The sequence below is a fragment of the Marmota marmota genome, unplaced genomic scaffold, assembly GCF_001458135.2.
Source record: "Marmota marmota marmota unplaced genomic scaffold, marMar, whole genome shotgun sequence".
NCBI classification, from domain to species: Eukaryota; Metazoa; Chordata; class Mammalia; order Rodentia; family Sciuridae; genus Marmota; species Marmota marmota.
The window spans coordinates 12,803,995-12,812,363 of NW_025999880.1; the positions used below are offsets into that span (position 1 = coordinate 12,803,995).

General features: G+C 40.9%; 1 protein-coding gene across 5 annotated transcripts in view; it reads right to left on the bottom strand.

The window, feature by feature from the left end:
- The window catches only part of Calcoco2 (calcium binding and coiled-coil domain 2), a 34,101-nt gene extending 26,076 nt beyond the window's left edge, over nucleotides 1–8,025 (bottom strand). For 2 of the 5 annotated variants that reach the window (XM_015495526.2, XM_048789531.1), the window contains exon 1: nucleotides 7,781–7,951. The gene's annotated coding sequence lies outside the window, so the exon portion shown is untranslated. Of the gene's footprint in view, nucleotides 1–7,780 lie in introns of all 5 variants that reach the window. The other 3 variants (XR_007342658.1, XM_015495525.2, XM_048789528.1) reach the window with 3 other exon arrangements.
- Nucleotides 8,026–8,369: the final 344 nt, after the last annotated feature.

The following is an 8,369-nucleotide window of genomic DNA, read 5'->3' on the forward strand; positions in this document are numbered from 1 at the left end:
TTTTTTTTTTTTTTTTTTTTTTTTTTTTTGTGGGGAATGGGTTTCCAGGGGCATTTTACCAATGAGGTACATCTCTAGCCCCTTTTAAATTTTGAAAAAGGGTCTCATAAAGTTGCTTAGGCCCTCACTAAACTGCTGAGGCTGGCCTCGAACATGGGATCCTCTTGTCTCAGCCTTCCAAGTCACTGAGATTACAGGTGTATTCTAGTTCTCTGCTTACAGGTAGTTGGTGGTAGTTGTTTCCTTTTTTTTTTTTTGGTACTGGGGATTCAACTCAGGGGTACTCTACCACTGAGCTACATCCCTCTCTCCTTTCATTTTTTTATTCTGAGACAGGGTCTCGCTAAGTTGCTTAGGACCTCACTAAATTACTGAGGCTGAATTGGAATTTATGATCCTCCTGCTTCAGCCTCCTGAGTCACTAGGATTACAGGGTTGTGCCACAGTATCCTGCTGATTCTATTTCCCTTTAATAAACAAGACAACCTAGAGAAAACAGCCTAGGGAATATGGAAGACCTAGATTTTAGATTTTTCATCCTAATAAGCCCTATGACTTTCCTAAGTTAATCTCTCTAGAGTTCAGTGTCTTCATCAAATTCCATTTATAATTATTGGGCCCTTCCATATAAAAGACAGTATGTTTTGGGAAGTTAAAGCAGGAGGATCACAAGTTTGAGGTCAGACTGGGCAACTTTGTGAGAATTTGTCACAAAATAAAAAAATTAAAAAAGGGTTGGGATGTAGCTCAGTTGTATAAGGCCCCTGAGTTCAATTTGCAGTACCACATACACAAAAGACCCTAAGCTAGGCTGAGATTAGAACAAAGATAGAAATAAGAGACTATGTGACATGAGGTGGTGGGAAACATGGGTTTTGAAGTCAGAATAGTAATATTCAAATCACACTTTCCCCTTCTTATAAAGGGATAACATTTGGGCAATTTACTTAATTAGTTAGGCTCTGTGATTATTTCTTCATCTGTAAAATGGGGCCTATAACAACATCTACCCCAACTGCTGTTGTTTTGTGAGGCTTAAGTGTAATAATAAAAAGTGTCCAGCCATTAAATCAGCCTGCCACTAAGCAAGACACTTCAAGGTAGACTCATGCTGACTGACAGAATAAAGAATTTAACAGTCTGCAAAAAGAAAGGGTTTAACAGATGCTAGTATGTTTGTGGAGGGATTTTTATTTTTTCCTGGCATTAACCTTGCCCTCAAAAGGGTCCTAGTCCCATAGAGAGGCTAAATGAGTATATAAGTAACTGCCAAATGAATGAAAAAGAAGTGCAAAATACTCTGGTATTCAAAAAAAGGGATGCAATTCCTTATGAAAACAAAGAAAAGTTTCAGGAAGTTACTAGAATCTTACATAACCCCTCAAGGAAGATTTGGATTTGTCAAGTGGGTGTGTCATGAATGGCATTCCAAGGGAAGGAAACAGCAAAGAAATCTTTGTAACAGCAAAGAAGCAGGAAAATGCAGTCCAGGTCTAGAAGAAGCAAGGGACTTTGAACCCCTTTTTATAAAATGGATTTTCACCATTTTAGATGACAGTATACAGATAAAATGTGATTAAAAGAAGCCAGTACTCTGAATTGTTGACCTCATACTTCCTGTTCCTCAAACAAGTCATATGCACTGTCTTTTAAATGATTCTAACATTAGTGAGTCTATGATTCTCAACCTACTGTTTTACTAGGAAATGGAAAAAAATATTGCAGCTGTTATATGCAAATACTAAATGATACCTTACAAGCACAGCTGTTGGGACATGTTGGAAGATAATACACACATACAGGCACACACACAATTCAAATAAGTAAGGACAATAACTAAAAAACAAATCACTAGGACTGGGGATATAGCTCAGTAGTAGAGTGCTTGCCTGATATACACAGGGTTCTCAGTTCCATCCCCAGTACCAAGAAAACAAAAACAAAAACAAAAAGTCACTATTGGGGGCAGGGGCTGGGGCTGGGGCTGGGGCTAGGGCTCAATGGTAGTGTGCTCACCTAGCACATGCTGGGTTCGATCCTCAGCAACATATAAAAATAAATAAACAAAATAAAGATATTATGCCCAACCACAACTAAAAATATATTAAAACAAAACAAAACACTATTGCTCTTTCAACTCTGCCCTACCTTACCTATTTCCTGGTTTTATTTTGAAATATATGCAACCAGACCTCTTCTTCCAAATTCCCAGAAATCTGTTTTTTTTTTTTCCTTTGGCAGTGCTGGGGATTGAACCCAGGGCTTTGTGCATGTAAGGCAAGCACTCTGCCAACTGAGCTATATCCCTAGTACTCTAGTTCTCTGCTTTCAGATAGTTGTTGGTAGAATTTAACAGTCTGCAAAAAGAAAGGGTTTAACAGATGCTAGTGATTACTAGTATGTTTGTGGAGGGATTTTTATTTTTTCCTGGCATTGACCTTGCCCTCAAAAGGGTCCTAGTCCCATAGAGAGGCTAAATGAGTATATAAGTAACTGCCAAATGAATGAAAAAGAAGTGCAAAATACTCTGGTATTCAAAAGAAGGGATGCAATTCCTTATGAAAACAAAGTCCCCTTGTCTTTTTTTTTTTTTTCAGAGAGAAGGCAAGGGGACTGTGGGGGCACTGAACTATTCTTGAGATTAAGCTAAAGAACTAAGAAATCACTGGCTTTCTGATTTTTGACATAGTCTAGACACATCCTCAACCTCAAACCTTAGAACATTTTTTCAAAGTGGAGGGGGTGGGGTCCCATTCTGGTCTATTATTTCCCCCATAATAAGCTATTGTCTGTGATGAGGGTTTCTTTTGGATGGAAGATAGGCAGGGAGGTTTATCAGCTTGCAGACTCTTTCTCCCCAGGAGTCTCCAATCATTCTGAGGTCAGCAAATTTCCTTCTCTCTGTCCTAAGCCAGAAGCACCAATTTATCTAAGAATACAAAATGATTTAATTTGTCCTTTGCCTATGGATCATGAAGAACATTCAGGTAAGAGTGATTTCCAGAGCCTGCCCCTCAATTAACCTAAGTATCTCACTTCTAGTTCTTTTCCTATGACTAGCAACACAATGCCTAATGCAAAATAATCAATAATTGGGTATTTGTTGAACAAATGAATGAACAAGATATGCATATTGATATGCATATCAAACAGTAAAAAGAGAAGGAATTTTGCAGGTAAATAATGTTAAGGGTAGACTGGGAATAGACATAGCTCTAGTAGAAAGCATTTGCAAGGTCATGGGTTCCATCCCTAGCATTGCAAAAAATACAATAAGTAATTAATAATAATGATGATGATGATGACGATATGGAGGTGATGGTGGGGCTAAGTCTTTTTTTTTTTTTTTTAAACTCTACTCTTAATTTATGGAATACCCGTGGGGAAGTTGATATTTTTCAGCTTTCTTCTGTCTATAATCGGGTGAGGATATAATATCCAGATGTAATGTCAATTCTTGCTGTGGCTGGTTCAGCTGGCATGGCTGGTTCAAGCAGCATGGTGCCAAAAAAGGCACTGATATGATTTCCTTAAGAACCCATTCAAGAGGCTGGGGTTGTGGCTTAATAATAAAGTGCTTGCCTAGCATGCATGAGGCACTGAGTTTGATCCCTGGCATTACATAAAAATAAATAAATAAAATAATTAAAGGTATTGTGTCCATCTACAACTAAAAAATATTTAAAAAGAAAAGAACCCATCCAATTCACACTCCATTACCCACCTTCCACACACTCAAATTCTTGCAAGCTGTTATACAAATGGATGCTACTCTAAAAAGTAAAACCAGGTTGGGATGGCTTTTTACAGCCTGTCTTCTTACCAAAAAAACCACCAAAGTTAACTCATGAGCCAGGCATGGTGGTGCATGTCTGTAATCCCAGTGGCTTAGGAGGCTGAGCAGGAGGATCACAAATTCAAAGCCAGCCTCAGTAACTTAGTGAGGCCTTAAGCAACACAGCAAGACCCTATCTCAAAATAAAAAGGGCTGGTGATGTAGCTCAGTGGTTATGCACCCCTGGGTTCAATCCTTGGGACATCCCCCCTCCCCCCCAAAAAAAGTAGCTCATGAGCAGAACTCTGAAGAAAGGACAGGGCATGCACACAGGTATACACACAAAATACCTTATAGAGCTCATGTTTTGAGGTTTGAGTGCTCATTTGGAGGAAAAACTGTCTCGTTCATTTTAAAACCTAATCAATCTGTCTGGAAAAGTCTACAGCTTTGGTTCTGTGCTTATCAAAAATGGGGTTGTGGCTCAGCAGTAGAGTACTCACCTAGCATGTGCAAGGCCCTGGGTTTGATCCTCAGCACCACATAAAAAATAAATTAAGTTATTGTATTCAACTATAACTAAAAAATATTTTTTTAAAAAATGTAAGACTCCATGAAGTTTATCATTTCAGGATCTCATAATATTCTCAGCAGGACTCAGGGTATTCAGAAGTCAATGATTCTTTTAACGTTTTTAATTTTTATTTTGAGAAAGGGTCTTGCTAAGTTGCTCAGGTTGGCCTTTAACTTGTAATGCTCTCCACCTGCCCAGTAGCTGAGATTACAGGCACAAACCACCGTACCCAGTTTAGATTTCAACCATTCTTCTAATAAAGATTAAAACTCTCCTCTCCGAAGACTGGCTTTTCTTCTCTCCTTTACCAAAGTTTAGGACAGCACCAAGCAAACCTCAAGCATAACTATACCAATCTGAATTATGTCAGTGAGGAAGGACTCCTACTTTTTCTGGAAGGAAGGCATCTGCTGATTTTTAAGATCAGTGATCCATATAAAATCTTTCCTTCCTCCCTGTGATAAAATCCCTTGGGACAAATGGGCTCCAACAATGGCTTGGGAAATTACCTTTCTGACAAAGCAGTTTAGAGATGAGTGTTTGTGGAGAAGGTACTAAAGAAAGGATATGGAAGGAAAATTTGAATGATTTACACATTAACTTCCCCTCCTTTAACCATTCTTCTCACTGTAGGACCTTTCTACCATCCACTTGTAATTCTGGCAATAAATCATAGAGGCAAAGGAGAAGAAACATATGAAGAGCAAAACAGTTAAATTTAGAAGCCCTGAGAGTTACCTAAACATGAAAAAGCAGTAGATATTTTAGGTCCCCTAGAAATTGTGGAATGGTATTCTACCTAATTCCTTAATTTCTACCCCCAAATTAGGCTGGCCTCATAAGAAATGACCAAGAAAAATAAATAAGGATTAAAAAAAAAAAAAAATCAAGCATAATACAGAGATGCCACAAACTACCATAGGCACTTTACTTGACCTTCCTTCCCCACCCCTCCTCTCCAGCTTGGTTTCCAAAAGGATTAGGGCCCTCAGGGGAGCTGGCAAATAATAGGAGTGTATTTTAAAACAAGTCCCCTGAACTGACTCCTAAGAAAACATGACATATTTTCACCTAATGAGCTTTTTAAGCTTAATATACTACTCCCAGGACTGTTCCATGAAGGGCACAGATCCTTTTATCCTAAAAGGCAACAATAGCCAGTTCTACTTCTGTTTTGAGTGAATCTGCAAACTACAGTGATATGCTTTTTAGCAGAAAAAATTATTTTATTTTATTTTTTTAAGAGAGAGAGAGAGAGAATATTTTAGTTATTGACAGACACAACATCCTTGTTTGTATGTGGTGCTAAGGATCGAACCCGGGCCGCACGCATGCCAGGCGAGCGCGCTACCGCTTGAGCCACATCCACAGCCCAGAAAAAATAATTTTAAATGCCTAACACTTTTGTGTGTGTGTGTGTGTTACTGAGATTGAACCCAAGGGCACCATATCTCCAGCCCTTTATATTTTTTGAAACAGGATTTCACTAAATTGCCAAGGGTGGCTTCAAACTTGCCATCCTCCTGCCTCAGACTCCTGAGTCACTGGGATTACAGGCGTGCACCATGGTGCCCAGCCCAACATTAATTATTCTTTTATATGAGTGGGAGCATGTTTCAAGAGACATAGCTACACAGGTAGCTTCTCTGGATTAATTCACAAAAGGATATCAACATTTATATAGCCAACACACGCAAATCTATTCTTCATTTGGGAATAGTAAAAACAAACATTAGTAAAAGTCAAATCTACATTAAATCTAATTGCTTCATACTTATGCTTACTTTCTAAAGCTAATAGCAATTAGCAAAATGAATGAACTGATTTGAATCCCATTTCTCCCTGACCCTGGTAGATGCATACATATAACTAACCTTACTGAACACTGGTAATATGTGTCCCTGAGACAGGTAGGAAAATCAAAACCAGAAATCATGGCTGCTCAGATTACTGAGCCACTTGCTCTATCCAAATTTCCCAAGTTCATTCAAGTTCCTTACCTAAAATGTTTTAGAGTGCCTTAGAAGACTTTTATAATCCCAAAGGCTTTAAGACTACTCATTAACAACTATTTGAACTGGCTGCTCAGCTTATTCTAAGCAAGCCCTTATTCCACATATCACATCAACCATAGTGCCAGCAGTACTAGGGAAAGCATAGGAAAACAGTTCTGGGACGCAAGCAACCAGAGAGTCTGTGAAAATCTTGGTCTACCCACACTTTTTTCTTGAAATGGATGACTTTCCTATGTCATGTCATAGTGATATGCGCAGATGCAGTGTTTGAAGAGTATTGGAAAGGGGAGTAGGCACCAGTCAAGGGACATGGGTTTCTGTCTTAGTTCTTATACAAACTAGCCGGAGATCTTGGCCAAGTCACACTATCTACATTTAGGTTTCTGTTACCTCATCAGTAAAATGCATGGATCATGTTAGAAAATCTCTAAGGACATTTACGGCTACAATGATAATCCTAAGTGAAAGAAAAAGAAAGTGAAAGTGTTCATTTTAACTTTCTTTTCTAAGAAAATCAGGAGCATGACACTGTGTCAGCAAGTACAGGCACATTTTTCAAAGAGCCTAAATGTACAGTGTGATTTGAACCATACAACTTGTTAGTTCCAATTAACTCAGGATTACTGACTACCCTTTTAAAGGTTCTTTCCACTCCACAGCTGTCAAGTCTGCCAAAGGGTAGAGTTTCAAAGCCCCCTGAAATTATCTGGGCAAATGAGCCATCCAGTTATTCGTAAATCATGTGGTTCGACACAAGCGACAAAGACCTACTGCATCACGTTCCATTGTTTCATATGGATTGGGCAAACCCTAAGAGATGAGTTATAATGTATCTTCCATATTATTCTACTCGACTCCAACCATGGCCACTTGTTGGCCGGCATCTGCAGCAAAGAATCCAAGCGACAGGAAAAAAGTTAACAGGAAAAAAGTTAACCTGTCCGGGTGGGGCTGAAATCAAATGTGAATGGGAACATTAGCCCCCAAACTAAATCGGGCTAATGCCAGTGGGGAGGGGCAAGGGAAAAGCAACGGTGAAGTAGGTCGGCACTACGCCTTTTTCTTCTAGGCTGCCCTGAATAAAATGGGAGGCGGCTTCAGGTATGAAGCCTACTCGCAGAGCGGGAAACTGAGGCCTAAGGAAAAGTAACTTCTCCGGAGTGACGCGGCCCCGCCCACGCGGGGCAGCAGTCCGCGCGACGTCCAGGCGAGGCGGATTACGAATCCCCAGGTGGCGGTGGGAGGGGGCATGACGCCAAGGACACGTAGGGAGGCTGCTGCGTCACGACCCTCTCCCCTGTCAGCGACCAAAAGCACTGCGCCCCGGCCCTCCTCAGGAGAAAACTGTCCCTGAACCCTCCAAGGCCTCGGAAGGAGCGCCGGGGCCTCCGGGGTCTAACTCCCACTGAAGATCACCTTAGGAGGTGGCGTGAGGTGAAAGCTGAAATAGGCCGCACCTCTACCGTCCAAGTCCTTTCTCGGCGCTGGAAGTCTGAGTCTGGGGAACCCGAGGGCCCAGCGGCCCCCTTTCACTTCAGGGACTCACCAGGGCAGCAGCCGGCAGCCGCGCAACAGCAACAGGGCAGGGAAAGGGGCAGGGGCGGGACTAAAAGCCCCAGGGATCGCCGATCCAGCCCGGCCCCGCCCGCGGCGTCATAACGGTCAGCAAGCCCCGCCCCGCCGCACGGCTGGCTGGGAGTTGTAGTTGTTAGGAATGCCCCTCAGGTTTTCCTGGTCAGGAGTAGTGACAAGGGATCTATTTTATCCCCTCGAACGAACTATTTTACACATATGTTTGTTTTTTTTTTATTTATTTATTTATTTTAGTTTTAGGCGGACACAACATCTTTGTTTGTATGTGGTGCTGAGGATCGAACCCGGGCCGCACGCACGCCAGGCGAGCGCTCTACCACTTGAGCCACATCCCCAGCCCCCACATATGTTTTTTATATATGTATTTTTTAACTTTTTTTTTTCAATTTTTTTTTTTTTTTTTTTTTTTTTT